General features: G+C 38.0%; 2 long non-coding RNA genes and 1 pseudogene across 2 annotated transcripts in view; 2 read left to right on the forward strand and 1 right to left on the reverse strand.

The window, feature by feature from the left end:
* Nucleotides 1-21,678, reverse strand: part of LOC146502698 (uncharacterized) — a 358,388-nt gene that overhangs the window by 82,562 nt on the left and 254,148 nt on the right. The gene's annotated exons all lie outside the window — the stretch shown is intronic.
* Nucleotides 999-5,768, forward strand: LOC146502700 (uncharacterized). The gene is made up of 4 exons (XR_014869201.1): nucleotides 999-1,106; nucleotides 2,552-2,641; nucleotides 5,060-5,213; nucleotides 5,689-5,768. It is a non-coding gene; the product is annotated as an uncharacterized LOC146502700 (long non-coding RNA).
* On the forward strand, nucleotides 5,793-20,933 carry LOC146502701 (uncharacterized; annotated as a pseudogene).

Genomic DNA, 21,678 nt, shown 5'->3' on the forward strand with positions numbered 1-21,678 from the left:
AGGAGTTGCTGGCTGTCAGATTGGGGTCTGGGATGCAGGGCCTCCCTGCTACTGCAGGTAAGGAGGCGGTCTGCTTTCCTCCACTCCAGAGAGAAGGGTTACATCTCCTGGGTCTGGGTACGGTTTGCCCCTTTGGGGGCATGGGTACCTGGACCTGGGATATAGAGTATGTTTGGGGAGTGTGAATGTGTGTACAGTGTCTATTTGTATCTGTCTCCATGTCGGTTGAGTGCCAAGTATTTGTTTGTGTATATGGGAGTGGGAATGCACATTTGTGTCTGCGTGCGCCTGTTCGTCTGTGTCTATATGTCAGCTTGGGTCTTAGACTCCACCTCTCTGGGAACATCTCAGGCTCTCCGGGGCATGGTGGTGGCTGCTGGTGGCTGATGCCCTCAGACGTTGGTGTATTGGTGGTTCTTGGTGTCTGGGGCTTGGCGCTCATGTATGTACCAGCTTGTACCGATTGGCGGGATCTGGCGCCTGTGGCCTGGCTGGGCCAATTCCGAGAGGTAAGGTGCCCTCAGGCCTCCAGCCTCTGGGCCTGAGGCCCTGTCCTCTCTGGCACAGCTGACTGCTGGCAGAGGCCGCGGGCAGGTCACTGCAACCCCCTCTGGCCTCTGCTCCGTGCACTGTAAAAACGATAACTAGCAATTGTTGATTTATTAAAGTTTTTAAATTAAAACTGACTTAGAAATAAAACTTTCCATTTACAACCTAAAAAAGCTTGTCTACCCAACAAATTTCTTTCATTGTTGTCCCTAACTAAGATTTTCTAGACAGCATAACAAAGATTATCAACTTTTGAGCAGAGTTTTTGAGTCAAGTTGGGAACCAGTGGGAAACCCCGTAGATGACTGGCACATGTGGTCTGAACAAGTTTGACTAAACCAAACGGACTTTCACTGAAGCCTGAGCAGACCTGAGGCTGTGTGATAGTGGTTTACATGTGTTCTAGACTAAAAACTTGCTAAGAAAATTTGAACCATCGTGGCCAGAGTTTGGATGTAAATTGCAATTTTTCGACCATTGAGGATTTTCACTTCTGCAGTTGGAGTGTATAATTCTTTTGGACAGGTGCGGGAGCTGGCGACCATTTACCCTAGCAGGTAAGCTTAACTACATGTGTTTATTAAGCTTTCTACAAGCGCCTAGGCTGCATCCTCCTGAGGACCCGGGAGGATGGAACTAGTAAACACTGAAAAAGCCCAACAATAGCATTTTTAAGTTTATCTAAGTGAATTAATTGACACCCACCCCCCACCCCCCCTCGGCTAGCTATCGAGCTGGTGGGTAACAGACGTCTCCGAAAACGTCGGAAGCACTTTTGCAAATCGTCTTGTCTTAATAAAACTGAACAGATTATTAGAAATTTACACAGCTACATTATCGCCTGAAAATATCTTAAAGTTTATTTTTGTGACCCAGAAAGAGTAATATTAAAACGAATTGCACAGGTAGACCCGATCTGTACGGTCCGACTTTGCACATGCGCAATAAGGATCGGGGAGTCCGATCCATAACTTTTTTTCTCTTTTTTTTCTACATTATATTGAAATGTTTCAATATTGCAAACATTTAAGAGATGCTTATTATAAGGATAACGTATTTCTCGGACGCATTTAGAGGAGTCCTACGATGAATTTGGGCCGCCTTTGTCGCGCCGCTGTGTCGTATCGGGCTACAAGCAGCCTCTGAATTTGGGCATGCCTAACATTTCCAGCCTTCACCTACTTCTATACTAAGGTTTTAGCTCAGAGTAGTGGCCCAGCGCAAAAGTAATGTTTAATGTTAAACACTCTGAAATTTAGACAGACATCACTAAATGACGGTAATCTCACACTGGCTTTTACAGCACTTCTGCCATGGTAAAACTTATTAGCTTATTACCCGTTTTGTAACCAGTTTCAATGTTATCTTTGCATGAAAACGTTATGTTAACAATTGACAACAAACTGGGCCAAGCACGCGTTGTCATGGAGGGGCGCTTTCATGGGTCGGTGTAGGATATTGTGCGCCAATTATATGACAGTGATATTAGTAACTTGCATATTGTCTAATATTGTTTTTTCACATTTTCAATAGTCACCGTTTATCCGGTTGCAGCACTGTTACTTTAAAGTAATGTTTAAAGCTGACTTGACAGTTTGTCAGCTGGTGTAAGATTGCCTATGTACTGTGAGTTAATTGTCACACGCAAATTAAAGTTGTACTTCATGCTCTGTATTATAAGATTGCTACATTTTCAGAGCTTTTTACATAATGGGGAAGGAGACAAATATTTAAAGGAATGATTGTGTGTTGTTGATGTATATTGTGTTACAGATAGTATTATTTTTATATAGTGATTGCATTTTTTATCATAGTAACAAAAAAATGTTTGAACTCAAGCTTGTATGATTCCTTACATATTTTTTTTCATGATGTCTCTGGTTTTGGCTTGTTGATGTATTCAGCTCCTGCATCTATGGATTCCTTCTGTGTGTTAGATATGGATGTTTTATCCCATTGCAAAGTGCTTTGGCAAAATTGACTATGTCCTCTTGTGTTTCAGGGGTGGATTTCATGCAGTGCCGATTTTGCAAATTCAGAAGCTCCAGTCAAGAGACTCTTTTGAAACATTTCCGCCTTCATCACGGACAAGGTGCACATTGGCCATGCATTCACACAGACTGTGTATGTGTATTTAAAACACCTGGAGCATTACGATCACACCTCTCAAGATCACACTCAATAGTAAAAATCCACAAAAATTCCACATTTCAGTGTGAATTGTGTGATTTTAAAGGAGATTTGCAGTGAGGAAAACCTTTTGGAACCATCTTGGACATCATTTAAAGAACCGAGAAACTGTACATGTCCTTTTTAAGGGGTAATTTTAAAACAAACATTCGCCCAACCTTCAGTTCTCACAGGAAGTCGAAACATATAAAATGGTACACTTTGAGGAGTTTCGAACAATTGCAAGAACTGTTTCTGAAGATGAGATAATTGAAAGTGAGCAATCTGATTGTGAAGCAGGAACATCAGCTTATAATTTTGTGAGACCAGATGAGCTTGAACGAGATGTAAAGGATGTGGATAGTGAGACACTTGAACACAAACTGGCATCTCTCTTTCTTGTGTGCAAACAGTGTTGCATGTTCTTGAGCTGCAACACAAAAGATTGTAGAGTTTCCATAACTGCTCTCTTTCTCTAACATTCATACTCTCACCAGTGTAAAAGAGATCCTTTCAAAGCATGAAATAGAAGTAAATGATTGTGTTTTGCAAGACATTTCTAATGCCCTGTTCAAACTAATCCACTGCTTTTAACAACATCGGAGAAAGGTTCCCTATCTACCAGATCACAGAAGGAATATATATTTCAAAGAGCAGTTTTCTGTTGTAGAACCCACAGAGTATCTGTACAACACAGCTCATAAAAACTCTTTGTTTATATATCTGTCACTAAGATACTTGAGACTTTACTGGGACGGGCAGATTTTTTGGACCAAATTGTATTTAATCAAGAAGCTTTATCTGGACACTTTAAGTCATTTCAAGACGGCAAGTACTACAAGGGCAATAAGTTACTGGGACAACAAAACTTATGTATCAGTTTGGGGTTGTATATTGATGATTTTGAAGTTTGTAACCCACTGGGCACATCTAGAAAACGTCATAAGATTACTGCAGTATATTGGGTAGTTCTTAATTTACCACCCAGATTTCGATCTAATCTTTGTTCAATTCAGCTTGCTCTCTTAGGTAAAAGTGTGGATGTCAAACAATACGGTTATGAAATGTTTTTTGAGCCACTGATTAAAGATATAAGGTGTCTAGAAGAAGAGGGAATTTTTGTGGAAGTTGTAAGCCAGTTTATTAAGGGCACTGTATATTGTGTGAGCGCAGATAACCTTGGTGCACAATGGTCTGGCAGGCTTTTATGAAAGTTTCACTGTTGACAAGTTCTGTCGCTTTTGTTTAATAAGTCGGGGACCAATTGCAACGACTGAAGTTAATGACTTCCATTGAGGGATGTTGATCAACACAATTCATTTCCTGGAAGAGCTTAGGCAAACTGACAACCTCCAAGTGTTAATGTGGTCAAAAGGGAATGTGTACTGAGCAAACATTTACTAGTCTTTCACCCAATAACCGGAGTTCCTCCGATATTTTTGCATGACCTTTTTGAAGGCGTCATTCCTTTGGAGTTGTCCTTATGTTTAAAAAAGCTGATCTCAAAAGGGTTCATTACATTTGATACATTAAACAACTTCATAAAATCATTTCCCTACAAATATTCGGACAAAGTAAACAAGCCTCAAAAAATTCCAAAAACAAGCTTTGAGAAAGGAACAGTTTTTGGTAATGGACATGAAAATTGGACACTGCTGCGCTTACTTCCTTTTATAATTGGATGTAAGATACCAGAACAGGAGCCAGCTTGGGAGATTTTAATGGACCTCAAGGAAATTGTTGACATTGTTGTCTCAAACAGACTCACTGAGGAAGCATTGTGTTATTTATCTTGCAAACTACTGCATCATCGCTTGTTGCTTACCAGTACCTTTCCAGACTTCAGACTAAGGCCAAAACACCACTTCATTGACCACTACCCACATCTTATACGCTGCTATGGGCCGTTAGTGGAATTGTGGACGATGAGATTTGAAACAAAACATAGCTTCTTTAAAAAGGTGGTCCATGACACTCACAACTGGAAAAATGTGCTGCTAACTCTTTCCTTGAAACACCAGCAGATGATGGCATACCATCTGGATAGTGGGAACCTTTTAAAACCAAAGCTCTATGTTGACAATGTGAAAGTGGTCAGGGTTTCAGAATTGGATCCATCACTCAAGTGTGAAATACAAAAGAAGTACCCTCATCTAGACAGTGTGTCTCTGTCTAAAACCGTTCATCTTTTTGGGACACAGTATGTGGCGGGCATGATTTTATCTGCTGGGCAATGCAGTGGCCTCCCAGAATTCCATAAGATTGTGACCATTCTTGTCAATGCAGAGGAGGTGACATTCATTTGTAAAAGACTGAGTTCCTGGTACATTGAACATTTCAGGTCCTATGAGCTTGTTGAACACACCTGTGCAGACCTTCTTGTGCTGGATCCAGATGTGCTGATGGATTATCACCCTCTAACAGCATACACAGTTGGTGGAAAGCTGATGGTGACCCCAAGGACGTACCTTTTCTATTAAAGCAACTTTACAATGGTATGTTCTCTCCCCTCCACCCTGTCTCCTATTCTCATCTCCCCTCTCACCCACCCATTTTCTCTCTTTTCCTCTATTGTCCTCTACTTCAAGACTCATTTCCCCTTGCTTTTTCTTTTCTTCTCCACACACTTCTTTCTTCTATCACTCTGCTATCCTCACCAACTTATCTCTCTCTCCTTTGTTTTCTCCTCATTAAGCATTAGTTTTGTGCTGAATGAATTGAAGGTTTTCCCAAGTATAGGCCAGTTGAGTACAGTGGCTGAAGAAAATGAAAACTTGGATATAGACTTAAGCTTTATTTAATTTTTTTTTGTGTGTGCGTTTTTTACATTTGTAGACTAAATTATTTGCAAATCAAATGTAGTCAGCAGATTCATCTGGAAAAAGGCAGCTGTATGGTATAGGTGTCAGCTGTCTTCTAATTGGGTTTGGCTATTGATTTTCTGCCAACTTTTCTTTCTCCTCTTTTCAGACTTTGTTACTTCGGGTAGTTCTTTCCTCCAGAGAAGCCCGGCGAGTCCAGCTTCCTGAAGTACCAGCATCTGTGGGGCAATTGATTGATATTCTTAAAGAAAGACTTGAACTTGCAGGTGATTTCTCACTACAGTTTGAGGATCCAGATTTCGGAAATGCACTATGCAATCTTACAGCAATATCTGAATTACCAGCTGAGCGTGCAGTCCTGCATATAATGTGGAACTGTGATTCATCTACACTTAACCAATCCATTGCTTCAGTGTCCTCTGCTTCAGTCTCTTCCCAGGACACAATAAGTGTTCACTCTGATGATTTCAGGCCTAGCTGGACCGATACTATCCAGATGAACTTAAGGCATGTGTCAGAGTGGCCCTCTCCATTTTCTATTCCCAAGTTTTCACATGATGTTGAACTGAAATTGTGTAAGGCTAATGTGACATATGAAAAATCTAAGAAGGGCCTTGTAGTGACAAGAGACATAAAGATGGAGATTTTGGATAAAATTGCAGAGGCAGTTTTTGAAATTAAAGCCTACCCTGAGAAAGATGAGCTTGAGTCAGTGGCTTCTGCACTGGTTCTCAAATATCCATGCCTGAAGGAGCCAGGTAGCATCACAGGCTACGAGGGATGGAAAGCAAGTATCAAGCACAAACTTGGAAACTACAGATCAAAGCTTCGTCGGGCAGGCTGCAATGAGGTAAATGTAAACAGGAAAAGGAAAGGAGAAGATGAAGCCAGCAGTCCTTTCACGCTTAAAAAGCCCAAACGTGGAGAGGTCAATCATGTCCCAGATTATCCACAGCACCATGATGATTCTACTCTTGAAGAGGAAAGAGTTGCTCTGGTCAGTGAAATGAAGAAGAAACAAAATAACTTGAAAGTCATACAGCAGAAGATGGCGCTGACATTTTCTCTCAGGCGGAGAGAGGTTGTGGAGTGTCAACCTATGGTATCTGAGGTCCAGGAGAGATGGCCTGCGCTGTTTTCCTCTGAGGAGGTAAGAGTGTCCAAATTTATTTATAATTTAATTATTATTCAAATTGGGCATGATTTATACTAGATGGACTATTATTGAAGTAGTATAGTATTTGCTGGTGTAATGCATTGGCCACTTTATTATACCTTGTGCAACCACTCCACTCAATGCCCTTGCCAATGTTTACATTGAAATCTGTGACCCATTAGATTCTTTGACCTGTCCTAATATTCTTACCCTGAACATTTCTGCCAGTTCAAGAAAAGAGGCCCCATGCTAATCAAAATTGTTCTTCCTGTGAAACAGAAAGTCAATCTCATAAATTTTGACTTAGCATGTATTTTTTTTTTCTTTGTAAGTGCTGGAAATAGGACTTCTATAGACTGAGATTTTTAGGGAAAGAATACTAAGGCAGGTCAAAGAATCTAATGGGTCACAGATTTTGGTGCAACGTAGAACATAATATGTATTTGCATATTGATACTGTTTTTTGTGGAGGGTGTTTCTATTCCTGTGCAAAATGTGTATTCATGAGAGATTTTGAAGTAGGTTTTGCTGTTGATAACACAGTCAGGCATATAACATGGTGCAGACTGTACAGACAGCTACCCAGGAATTTTCTGCGCTGAATAAATGGCAATATTTTGGTTATTGTCTTGTTTAGATATCTGAAGAATTTCATCAGATCACAAGCAAAGACCTCCTGGGGACCTTCAATGCATCCCTCGACAAAATTTGTGCCTGGCCTTCTGAAACTATACCGGTCTAAAGAAGGGAGCTCTTGGTGAGGACATGGAAGACCCTCTTGGATAAACTTGATGAACAGGTAAGTGCTCCTTTACCTGACATTTTTAGAAGAGAGTATACCTTTGTCATAACAGAAAGTGTTGGCTTCAGCCAAACAACATCAATCGTTAACATGGTGTTTTGTTTTTTAAGTTTTACGTGTTGCTGGTCTGATCTGTATTTTATTTTCATTACTATAAGAGTTCTGATTTTGCATTGTGTGTAAGTACACCACGTTACTATACTAATTTAAATGCTTGTTTCCACTGAATACTCTTTAGACATCCGACATTGTGTCCCACCGAAAGACAGCAGCACTGAGAGGCCTGCCCATTTTCCTCAGAGAGGATGCAACACAGTTTTCCTGAAGTGCTTAGTAAGTACAAAAAAGTAATGCAAGCAAAACGAATTGCTATGAGATGTTTTTAAAGGATGATTTAATCCAAAATGGAAATGTACACCTCCTCAGTGCAGTCCAGATAATTTTATGGTGAGGATTGCAGTTGTCATAACTCTCGCTGCTTTTTTTTCCTGCTGAGGAGCACCTGGGCATTGTTAGTGGGTGTTCAACAGCAGAAAATATTTTTGTACAAAACTCATCACAAGGTTGGTTGGTGAAAGATATTGTGCCGTTAATTAAAGGAAAATAAGCTTTTTCTTTTTAAAACCTCCATGAGTCAAATGACCATCATGGTATAGAGGTTAAAGTTAAGATCTTTAGAAATGTATTTTGTCTTTAATTTTTCTTTGCTCTCAATAATTCATATTTTACTTTTCTTCTCTTCAGGACACTGACATTTTGGAACTAGTGTTGAACGGTGCATCAGTTGCCATCCTCACCATCCTGCAAGATGACGATGCCGATACTTCTGTGCGAGAACATGCAGTTGTGTTGGAAGGGGACATCGTGCTACATAACATTCCAGACCTCTCTACTGCCTTGGCATACCTCTTTGGCCTTCTGTATGCCCTCAACATTGATTATCCAAAGCAGATGAGTTATACCTTTGAAGCAATTCAGGCCATCTTTTTTTAACTCGGTGGCTCTCGATGCTCACAGCGCATAAGGTCTCTAAAACAAGCCCAGACATGAGTTAACTTGGTTCTTAAACTGTTCAAGTGCATTGTAGAGTCATGTAAAAAAAAAAAAAACAGTAGTTCAACCCCTTTCCCTCTATATAATCATTCACCTGTTACCAAGAGTTGCATATTTAGTGTTTGAACTGTTAAAATTAATTAGGAATAAGTGAAGGAAAAGAGGGAGGAAAGGAAGAAGGGAGAAAAGAAGGAACAGTCCAAAACAGAATGGTTCATTTTGACCTGGTCGGGCTCAGTATGAAGGTGAAGTGGATAAGTGATTATTTGAAATGTAAATTTTAGTCAGATGAATCTGTATATTGAGAATCTATGGGTGAAATTTTTGTCTTGTAGGATTTTAAAAGATTTGTTATAGAGTTTTTTCACTTCACCTGAAGCTTAGAACTGGTATTTTACCTGATAGTTCGCTGTTCATTGATGGTAACATTTCTAATAACTTTTAACTTCTGTAGTTCATCATAGTAAGCCCATGTAAAATGTCAATGTCTGGACATTGTTTGTTGCACTACCCTATTTAGTGTGCAATAGTTAGTTAAGATTTTACGAGACAGTCAGGGTGTGAACATGAATGACTAAGCTGCTGGACACTTTTCTTTTTGGTTCTGGACTCTGAAATTTTGATGTCTCTGCTGGGGTGCTCAAAGCACCCAAAAGAAACTGGCAACACGTTTTTTTCTGTTTGTTTGCTTTTTTTTACAGAAATTCACCCCACTACCCATGACCTTCTGAAATATAATGAAAGCACTGTTGAACAAAATAAATACGTTTTTACATAACATTCAGTTGTGCTTTGTTTTATTCTATATCTGTTTGAGTGTTTTTTCAAGTACGATAACAGCATACATTTTTCTTATTTATATTGGTAAATTTTCAACTCACTGGAGTAAGAATTGTATGATTATTCAACAAGAATATCTGTGTTTGGTGAATTTAGGAATACATGCATTGGAGGGAATAATTGTATGTTAATTCAACAGGAATATCTTTGTTTGGTGAAGGCAGAAATAAGTGGCATTGAAACCAGAATTTCTTTGTTAGACTTACAGGATTATCCTAATTAGGTGAACAAGTAGATCCAAGTTGGCAGAACATGAAAATATTAGTTAAGTCAACTGCAGTTGGCAGAAGTTGAGAAAACTCAAAAATCTCTTGCATCATGTTGCCTTGAAATTTTACGTTTTCTCAACTTTTTCTTTTTTACAGTGTGGCTGCTGAGTAGGGGTGGGTTTTTATAATCGATTTATCGATTAAAATCGATTCTGGCTTGGATAACCGTAAAATCGATTCATTAAAATCCTGAATCGATTTTTTAATATAAATTTATTTTGCCCGAATGCCAGAATCTCTGGTGAAATCTCACAAAATTTCAACAACCACCAAAACAGCTAAGACAGTAAATGAGAGCAGGAACACAGATTCTGCACAAAGATGTAAACACACAGTGCGGACCTGCCGACGGATCAGAATCAGTGAGATGTCGCCTTTCTCAGCTGACGGTCGGTGCTGAAAGCCGACAGCTCGCTGATTCTGATCCGCGGGTCGGCGCTGTGTGTTTACACGCCCTTTTTGCGCTGATCATAAAGCTGTTAGTTTTATCTCTCTCAATACTGACCGAAACCAGCAGCAAAAGAAGATCCAAACTAACGCTTCACATAAAACATCGTCATGAATTCCCTCTTACTTTTGCTGTTTTGCTTCCAACCACGTTAAAATCACACTTCTTGCACGCTCTCTCTCTCTGTCTCTCCCTGTCTGTCTGTTTTCTGCATTATTCGCTTGCTTGTTACGCACAAGTCTACCGTTGTTTACAGCGCTGTCAGCCGATGTTTTTTTTTCGTTTTACATACTTCCGAAAAGAAAACCTAATTTCTTCTGCCGTTCAATATTGAACAAATTTCAACTTTTAAAATTATGCAAAATGCAAAACACTGTGTCTCTAATAAAACCGCTGTAACTTCAGAGGTGAATGTTCATGTGTTGATTAATGGTTTTCCTTTCGTTTTTGATGTACTGCAGAATATTTTTATTAAATCCCAGGCCAGGAAAATCACCTTCATGTTTTTCTGTGTTTTATCTTCAGCTACTTTGACACAAAGGCATCTGCTTGATGCTCACACCTTTGATAAAGTCTGGAAAGTGTCAGTTTCCTTTTTATTGATACAAAAATATGTAAATGTACTGATCTGAATTATAATATTTCTGACTGTCAAAATTTCCCAGATTCAAATCGAATTGAATCGAATCGAATCGAATTAAATCGAATCGTGGATCGAATCGATTCGGGACCTTGTGAATCGGAATTGAATCGATTCTAGAAATCAGTGACGATACCCAGCCCTACTGCTGAGTGACCTCTCATTTGGGGCTCTCTTCAGCTCTTCCCAGGAGGTTGGTACAGTTGCCCCTTTGGTGGTCCTCCTTGGGTCCTTGTACTCTGGGGCCTCTGGATGTCTGGGGCCTGGATCTCCTCCATACCTGCATCATCCTCTGGGGGATGGGGCTATGGCTCCCCACACTCCCTAGCAGATTGATACATGGAGAAACCTTTTGAATACAAGCGTGCTGATCCACACAGGTGTGCACACAGGTGTACACACGGGTGTTCACAGACACAATCTACGCCTTACTTGGCTGCTACCTCAAAGCACATTCTGCACAATAACATGTAATATTTAGTATCTACTGTTAGCTAGTTTATTGTGATGGTGTTGTATTTATTATGTTGCTCTTTTTTGTTTGTTTTCTCTTCTGTTTTTTTTTATTTTATTATCTCCATACAGGTGATCCAGGTGTTTTGTTTGTTTTTCTTTTTTTTCCTCTTCCTCCCTTTCTCACCATCTCTTCTCCCCTCTATTTTTCTTTCTCTCCCTCTCTTTTCTTTCATTCTTTCTCCCTGTCCTATCCCCAGTCATGTCTGTCCGGTCTGTAACAACTGAAAATCGAATAAAATAAATACATAATTATAATAAAGGTCAACAAAGTGGACCAATATGGCAAGGTCATGATGAGCCACTTGGTAAAGTAAATCCGCTTGCATCTTCTTGGCCTTCAGACAACAATTCTGATGGCTAAAGATCCAAACGGGACAGGCAAAAAAAAAAAGAAAAAAAAAAAGAAAAGCAGGTCAGAACCTTTTGTAAGATCTAGTTTTGGTACAATGCCTTTCTTACATCTAGGCTGAATTATTGGCAATGAACTTTATTGTGGGGTTAGTGATTCATCTATCTTTTAACTGGAACAAAAAAGTCTAAGGAAATTACCTCCATTGTAATTTCACTTCATTGGCTACCTGTACATTTTAGGATCCTTTTAAAAGGTCTTTTATTGGTTTTTAAAATCTCTTAAGGCTGGGTATGTTATGGTACTGCTAAAATTACAAAACATTCTGTCCTCAGAGTGATGCTGAAAAACAAGTTCATGGTACTTCCAGGCAGAATCAAGTCTAAGTGATCATTCTCAGGTTGTTCTGAAAGCTCAATGAAAAGCAAGAGCACTGACAGGGACTAGAAAGAGAGAGCTTTTTTTTTTTTTTTTTACATATTGGCTTCTCTTCATTGATTGAATGTCACAATGAAATGTAAAATTCTTCTCCTCCTCACATACAAAGCCTGTATTAATCAGACCCTATTTTTTCTTATAGACCTCATAGTACCATATCTTGGTCTGCAGGCTTGTGGTTCCTAGTCGAACAGGAGGCATAGCGTTCAGCTTTCAAACCCGTCTTCTGTTGAAACAGCCCCAAGTTTTGTTTCAGGAGATGGACATCCCTCTCTATTTTCAGGCTTATAATATTCCTGTTTCATAAAGTTTATATTTAGCTCCTGATCAGGTACTTCTCAATCCTCCCTTAGTTGCCTTGCAATAGGCATAGTGTTTCTTTTTCAATCACTATGTGTTCATACACCACTCTGCATTTCATTATTACTTATTAATCTCTGGCTCTCTTGCACAGTCCTGTCTCCTTCCCCTTACTTCCAACTCATCATGGCAGATGGCTAATCATAGGGGGTCATTTGTTGTGGTTTTCTTTCTGTTATTATAGGGTCTTTAACTTACAATATATATCACTTTGATGCAACTGCTGTCATGATTTGGTGTTATGTAAATTATATAATTTAGTTTAAATTTAACTAAATACAACTGAATTTACTTTTATCATTATGCTGTGTATATTTTCTTCAAAACCACCCTACAATGACAAGTGTACCTTTGAAATTAAAGCATCAGATTTAACAACAAGCCTTTTACAAACATATTAGAAAATGATAAACATAATTAGGTGATAACAACTTGCTCTTTCTATATTATTACCTTGATAAAATGTTATTATACCACCATGGCCACATTTTAACCCCACTATAATAGAATCTGCTGCTATTGATTAAGTCAATTTGAAATCCAAAAGATAAAAAACTTGGCTATTAGGGGTTTATGTTTTTTTCCCCCGTTTTGTTTTGTTTTTTAAATACAGTCAATACAGTCATCTCATTTTAACCCTAAACATGTGACAAAATTAACTTATAGGTTGTTTCCTGATAACTTAAATACTGTTACTGTATACTGTTAAAATTGTTTGGGTTCCTCATTCATAGAGAAAGACTAATGTCTTTCTTATTCAGCTACAAAATCCCACTGAATATAAAATAAATTCAGAATGTCACTTTTACAGAGCAAATCTTTAGAGAAAACATCCTTCCTGATATGCAAGTTAAGCAGGACAGTATGCCTGCCAATGTTATCCATCCTCTTGTAGTGGACTTTAAAGGCCATGTTGGGAGATTGTCATGGTCTGGGGTAATTTGACCCAGTCTTTTGGAATTAATGGTGGTTTGTGATGCCTTTCTGTGTAATATTTTGATTTTCTATTTTTGAGTATCTTTTGGATGATATTTTTAGTTATATATCTGTTTCCATGTTGTCTTGTCAAGATGTCTTGTCTCCCCTTCCTGTGTGTCATTCCAAGTCACCCCTGTCTGTCATGTTTATTCCATGTTTCTCCAGCACATCCAGTGTCTCTCACTTGTGCTCTCACATCCTCTTTCTCATGTTCCTTCCTCTCTGTCTCATCTACCTTTCCTCCTGTGTCAAGCTCGTGTGGCAGTCTATGTCTCAGTGTTTCCTGTTTTCTTATAGTTGTCTCGTGTTTCATGTTTGGTTTGTCTAGTTTTGCTTCACCTGTGGCATCATGTTCATTTGTATCAGCTGTGTTTCCACTTTCCTCATTGCCCTTCTGTGTATTTAAGTCCTTAGTTTTCCTTTGTTCATTGTCAGGTCATCTCTCTGTGTTCATGTTCAGTAGTTTTGCCATTTTCCTAGTGTTCAGGTTTTGCTTAGTTGTTCCCCAGTTTAGATTTTAAGTGTTTATCTGCAGTTATTTGCCTTTGTTTCCCATGTTTTTTCAGCTTTCAATAAACGGCTGTTTTTTGTTAAAAAACGGATTCCTGCCTAAAGCCTAAACATTTGGGTCGTCTTAAACAGATACAGGGTCTGCCACCACAGACCGTGACAGAGATAGCTTTCCACTCCCTAAATGTGGATCAGTGAGCCTAATATTTTGCTGATTGCTTTTAGTTGGAGAAAAAGGCCTGAAAAGAGACCAGGGAGACTATTTTTGCTCACAACAGTTTACCACCTACCTGAATCATTCCCATCTGTGAGCCCCACATTATAGGACACCCTATGTGGGACTGCTCCACTTGGGTATTTATATACCCAGAGAAAACTGATGGATGAGTTTCACATGTGCTTCCAGGAGTCTGCGGGATGTTTCCATTTTTAGACTGGGGAAAAATGCTCTGTACAGCTCCTGGGAATAGAGTATCTCAGGTAGCCATGCTTCTTTTTCTATTTGATTACTTCACCTGCGTCTTCTTCACATTCTATGTTTAACAATAATTTAAAAAAACCCAAATGGGCTAAAATTATACAAAATATATATGAGTTTATTTTTTAAAGTAGACACATTATGGAGGAGGCTGCTGTAGACAATTATTTATTTCATGTGGCTAAAGTGTACTGTGGCCCTAGTCAGAGAAGAAGAAATACACCGTGCAATATTGTAGCTGCTTTGTTCCCCTTCTCCTTCATTTATCTCCACAGCATGTACTGTATCTTATTAGAGCTGTGCAAGCTTTAAAAGAGAAAAGTGGATCTGAGCAGCTTTGTCTTTTATTCTGTAATGTCACTTCCAGCTACCGTTTGCTTCATCCTACAGGTTTCTGTTTCAGTAATTCCTAAAATCAATGTGTCTGTGGACATGCTTATTGAATTTTATAACAATGTCATTGCAGCAATGCATTATTGTTTTAAACAGAGAGCTGATCACTTTTGATACTATAACCAAAAACTGTAAAACTGTTCCATTGTGAATATTTAGTTTTCTGGAACCATCATAATATTCTCCATACCTGAACAAAAAACAAAGAAATAAATAAAAACATTTTTAAAAAGAAATGAAAACAGGCTGTCTCTCATATTATTATGAGTCTATTGGAGAGCTAACGCAGACAGACAACATTCAAACTCACATTTGCACTCATAAACACCAGCAGCATGTCTTTGGACCAACACGTTCTCATCCCAAAACGTAACATAAAGACGCTATGTGACAAATCGTCTGTATGTTACACTTTCGGCCACCCAACCTGTCTGTATGTTACGTAAGATCAAATTCCATGTATCCAAGAATAGACACACTACTTGTCCAATAGCCCTGTGGGTACTACTGCTAGCTGCTTGCAGAGTTTTGTCAAGACTTATTCTTTGGTTCAGTTTTTTAGTGTCTTTGTGTGAAATCTGAACAATCAAAAACTTTTTTTTCTCTCACTGCAGCCTTAAGCTGGGACACAGCACACGTTTTAACACACGACAAAGATGATGGACAAAAATAAGGATTTGGTTTATGGTAGGAAACATGTGATAAATGGTAAGATTTTAACCTTAGAAAGTGAACCAAATAGAAAAGTTTCTTCTTATTTTTATTAGCAGTAACCCTTATAAGATGATCAACAAAATAAGACACATTCTTCTTGTACCATCGATTTTCTGCCCATAATTTTCTTAAAAGTGCCCAACTACGCCAAATGCAGACAGTAAAGCATTTATTAATTCAGTAAATGGAAGGAGCATTTCAATGGGAAATACAGGCTACTTTTCTCTCCAGATTTCTTGGAATGACAAATTATCTTTATCATACCAAATGAAAAACAAATAGCTATATGAACATAAAATTCAAACATAGAGAATCCCATTGTTTCTAAGTACTAATGGTTTGAAAAGCAACTCCTGTTTGCTCTGTATTCACCCTACAGCTAATACTGAACTAAAGCTAAGAAAATGGGAAAGTGTTGCTTAGGAACTAAGATCTAAAATGAGATTCACTATTTGATAAGCATACTATGAATGTTAATCCTTGGGCCTGTTGCACACTAGAAACTCTGCTGTCAGTGATATATGGAGAGAAATTTGCCTCAAAAGTGTTACAAATGCATACAATATGATCCACAAACATAAAATAAAATTTACAAATGTGTACAGTGATTTGTGTAACTTTTGGGGACTCACAAATGTATGGTCAAATCCATAGAAGTAATTTGAACACAGGCAAATCTATTTTATAACTCTGCACATCCATACATCCACATACAGTTTAATTAAGGTAAGCTTCACAAATCTAAAACCACACGTAAAATCCCTCTCACTGACTTATGAATCCTTAAATCTGTGTGCACCAAGCGCAAGATACACACAGATCACATCACATGGCCACATGGGGTTTTGAGACAAATTTCACACTGCCACCTTCCACAGATGTAAGAAGTGTAAAACTGGGGCATGTGGTCTTTTTCGAAATAAACAGAACAGCTCATCATCCCTCTACTAGAAAATGCATCCATAACACTTTTGAGGCAAATTTCTCTCCATAGTGATGGAGGGATTGTAGTAATATGTCAAAATGCACAGGGTCTGATTTAAGGAACTTGTTTGGCTATTATGGCTACTACCTGAATAAAAACCTCAATGAGTTAAAACAGCATCTGTGTAAATGACATGGTTGTCACTTCTGCTAGATTGTGAATCCTCTCTGTATGCTTTAGTCTGGCTGTGGGGTCAGGGATCTTAGGAATATCACTTTGCTGTCCACGGGTGATTACCTGTGCAGGTTGACCAGCAGCAGGAGCTTTAGAGTGACAGAGCCAGGCTCTGTACTGAGAAGAGGGCTTAGAGGGAAGCCACGGTGCCTATAGCCTACAATAATCTTGGCTTACAGAGTTATCTCTGTTAGCTTCTCCCACCTGCTGTGCAGATTAGAGACACTGAGCTAACCACTCAGATGAAACACTTGAAAAATCAAAAAAAAAAAAAGACTGCCAGAGACCCGAAAGGTGGGTGTGTCCAGAGCCCCAAGGATGAAAAGTCCATAGTGGGATTATCCTGTCAGTTTGTGTGCAGACACCATAAAGATGATGATGATCTATTACAATTGGATAAATGTTTTGCTATTAAAAAAATAAAATAAAATAAGAAAGAAAACATGTGAAGTGACTCAAAAAATCGACTAATAAAACTAAAGGAACTTAATTGATAACCTAAATATTTTCTACTGTACAAAATAGTAGGGAGAACAAGTTCAAATTATATCTTACTGTCTGTTTTTCTAGTTATACTTTTATATAATTGCTATGATACCATCATTATGATATGCCTTAGGATTTTTTTCATATGTACAAAATTGTTAGGGTTACATGTAATTAAATTCCATTTAACCCTAATATCTGGCAGTTGGATTTAACAAAATGATCAATTACATTTTTCCAAACAATGTCATAAGAAAGTCATTGCTATAATTGGACATTATTCACTGTAGTTTTATTCGGATTGAAGAGTGTGTTTGAATCCTTAATATTTAACATATTAGTCTTTATATGCCATATAGTGGGATGCAGAATAGGAGTAACTTAACATGTCAAAATAGAAAATATGACTTCCAATACGGAGCCTTCCTCAGCATACTGAATTCAGCGTGCTTGTAAAGGGCAGATGCAGTGGGTACATTTACATGAGCAGGTACATGGTTCACCTGTGACAATTTTTTGTCATGTGTAATTGGTTGGATCTCTCTATAACCAACAAGCAAAACAATGTGTTCAACACTCTAAGAAATAAAACATGGGCTTTTTAAAAATTAAACAGTTTTATGTTCAATATACTTAAAATTGTTAATCTTATGGGTGTAATTAATATTTTTAAATTTGATTTAATTAATTCTAAACCGTTTTAATGTTAAATAATATTGATATTATTGATATTGATATTGATATGATATGAATGACCTATCAAATAAAAGTGTAATATCTTTGACACCTAGCGATACAAACGATGATTTTACCAGCACAAACCGACACAAACGGAGCACTAACCACCCAGTATATTTGATTTTATTTTTGGGGGCAAGTGAGGGTCACCTTCAGAGGGTCACATTCACAGACTGGGCTGTGAACGTATATAATGGTAAACGTGCTCACAGGAACAGATTTATGAAATGAGCAATAGAAATTTTGGAGCATTTGAAATTTAACTTGTATTATTAATACATTTTAAAAGAAACAGGATTGTTCTTAAGTTTAGACCATCTCTGTGCTACCCCTTTGCATGCGTCTCACTGTACACAATTAATTTTTTTCTGGTTTTCTTTTCTCTCAGGTTGCTGGTTGTGGAATTTAGAGCTGCGAGATTTGAGCTGTGCTCCAAAAGTGCATGTTGAAGGTACCTAATGCTTTCATATTATTTACTTTTTCCTTAATATGCAATTTTACATTTTGAATTTTCTTATTTGGTCTTTTAGGTTATGAATGTGGTGTTGTAAACTTTGCTCTTTAAACAAACAACGATCAATAATCAAAACAAAGATGAATAAGACATTTGCACACAGAAGAAGAGAGGTGATTGAAGAGATTGCCATTCATCACAGAATTCAAGAGCAGATGGCCGGCCCTCTTCAAAGTACCTGAGGTATGAGTTTTGAGTCTTGGTTAAAACAACTGGCCGTGAACAGAAAAGTACTGCTACAGCTTAGTGCAGCTAAATTGTGTTGTGAGAAGGGCAGCTCCAATGGAACGAAAAATTTTTCGGAAAAACAGGACGTTGCTAACATACACGTCAGAGTTTCCTTTTACAACTGAAGTGCAAAATTTGTGGATTTTGTGATTTTCGTACTGCATGGGTGAGGCACTCTTTTGCAGCCACCTGATTCTGCCGGTCCATCTATAAATGTTTTGGGTGGCATGTTGGAATAACTTTTCTGTCGATTTAAAAATCTTTTTTTTTTCTTTTCTTTTGTAATCGTAATTGATTTTGCACATTCCCATCTGATTAATCGATCCCCCCCCCTTTTTTTTTCTTTAAATCAAACCTGGACAGCACCAGAACTTTTTGTCTGGGATTAGATCAGGTTTGGTCTGGATTTAGTCCTGTTTTGAGCTTAACTATTTAAAAAAAATTATTTTTGAAACTTTGTAGATCAATGCGGAGTTTACCCGAATCAACCACAGTTCCACTGCTGTCCACATTCATGAGCAGTCTTGACCAGTACTCTGACCAGTTGATGAAGATTCTACGAAAAAAAGGAGGGGAAACAGCGCGGGCGGATCACAGCAGCGTTGTCTGCATTTCACAGGTATTCTGTCTTGTTAAAATGTTCTGTAACTAATAGATTAGTTTGCAGGTTGATCTCAGGTCTGGTTATTAACCTGTATTTTTAACTTTCTTGGGTCATTTTATGCTTGTTCTCTTCCTGCGTTATACTTCTCATCTCACTTTTGTCTTATATTCTGGATTTGGTCCTGACACAAAGCAGAACTAAGTAACTCATGCCCCTAGTGGCCATAAGTGCCGCTGCTGGCATTGTAAGCTTTTTTCTTTTCTTTTTTTGTTACTCCATTAATTGTCCAAGAGGAATAATTAGCTACACTGAGAAAAGACAAAGGCAAGAGGACATTTCACATTTCGCCACAACTCAGTGACACAATAGATTATTTTTTTTCACTCAAACATGGTAATAAATACTGCAAATGTGGTGGTAGCCCGTATACCTCACATTACGTGACAGTGTGTCGTTTTTGTCATTAATTTTAGGAAATATCTATCAAATGTTTTTGATTCCTTTGAACAACACTCCTATGCAACAACACTTTTCTTGCTTCTTTCGGGTGGTACCCACGCTAAAGCTGCATTTTCCGCGACCCAATGTATCGCAATCAGTGTATATTGGACTCATAACTTATAATCTTTATGGGAATGAATTGGTAAGCTTCTCATTCTCTAACACAAAATACTACATGCTTGCAAAAAGCATGTTTAAAATTACTTAGAAACAATTATGAATTGGTTAAACAACAATAAAAATTGACTTAAGTTTCTGTGGGGGTCTCTAAAAACTTCAAAAAAGTAATTGCGCTGCATGTGTTGTTTTGTTTAGAGTTCCCGAATCGAAGTGAAGCGTGAATGCATCCTTAAAGCTGTGATTATATACCTGAATGAGAAACCCTGAAAATCTCATCAAAGAGTACATGGTAATTTTATTTTTAAAAGGGATATTCCACCCCTCAGTAAAATTTTGACTGTCATAATTCCCAGAGTTTTGTAAGTTGAAAAATGTATTTTCTAAACAAGCCCAGGCATTCTCCTGTTCTGGCAGCAATCAGTTTTCTTTAAATTAGCTTACAACAATAAAGTGCATGGGAAATACTAGGATTTTGTTTCCATTCACTTACATTGTTTTATGTGAAACTAAAGAAAATAACCCTGGTCAGCAGAATATTGATAATATTATTAATGCATACTCCTTCTGCCCTCTGTCCATGTTTCATGTATCTTCTTCTTGGTCTTTATTTGGTGATAGTCTTAAATCCACATTTTTCTTTGGTCTGTTCTCCTCAGTCTCATTCAGGGATATGTGTAATTATGATAGTGTGGACCATTTTAACTAAAATGGAGTGAATAGATAGATGATGCGATGACCAAAATACAACGGATTTAAAATATTTCTGTCCTTTTCAGGATTTCAACGTGATGGAAGCTGAAGAGCTCGAGAGGATGGATTTGGGTGTTTATAAAATAATCCATGAAGGAGCACAGCCTGATGACTCCCATGAAGATGTTGGCATCATTATCGAGAGGATGCACCGTCTTGCCGGATCTTCACGAGCGGGGTGTGCACTTTTGTTTGGGCTAATTTACTGCCTCAATCTGAGTTACCCAAAGCCACTTCGCTACACATTTGAGTTCTTCCAGAAGGTGCTCATGGGGACTGGAAGACAAAAAAACTGTCTAACAAAATACAAGTGCGGAAGGACAAACTCTGCCAAAAGGAGACACAATGACTCTTCTAGATCAAAATGTCCCCCCAAAATAAGTGCTCTGTTTCTTGCTAAGTAAAAACTTTTACTGTTTAAAAAGTTTATAAATAATATATGTTGATCCTTGTTTGTAATATTTTTCAGCGCTTTTAATGTTTAAGAGATTTAGTGAATGCCATTTTTCTTTTGATTGTTGAAAAGAAAACACACTTCAGAGTTTTTTGAACTGGGGACAAAATTACCCAGATTGATACATTTTTTTTGTTTCACTTTACTGCAGTTTGATTTGCTGTGGTAATTCTGCAGACTGTAGCCATTGCAGACCTACAACTTTACTACACTGCACTGTCACTTAGTTGAATCTGGAAAGTTTTTTTCAAATGTTAACATTTTGTTTTACGCACTTCATTTAATGTGCATTATGCAGTGTTTTTTCCATGTTTAAGCTTTGCCTCATTGAAAGCTTTGTTCAAGTTGTTAAACCAACACATTTTTTTTGTATTTATACTTTTTTTTTTCTCTTTTTTTTTTCTTTTTATTTCTTCTTCCTCTTGGGACAGACATGAGTGAGGGATAGGAAAGGGAGAAAGAAAGAGGAAGGAAAAGAAAAACAGAAGGGGAGAGGGACAGTGAGAAAGGGGGGAAAAAATATCTCCGGGATCACCTGTTGAGAGAAAAAGAATAGAAAACAAGCAAAAAAAACCAAAACAAAGCAACATACTAAACAACACCATCGCATTAATCTAGCTAAGTGTAAACAGCAGTAAAT

This window comes from Neolamprologus multifasciatus, chromosome 15 (genome assembly GCF_963576455.1).
Source record: "Neolamprologus multifasciatus chromosome 15, fNeoMul1.2, whole genome shotgun sequence".
Classification (NCBI taxonomy): Eukaryota; Metazoa; Chordata; class Actinopteri; order Cichliformes; family Cichlidae; genus Neolamprologus; species Neolamprologus multifasciatus.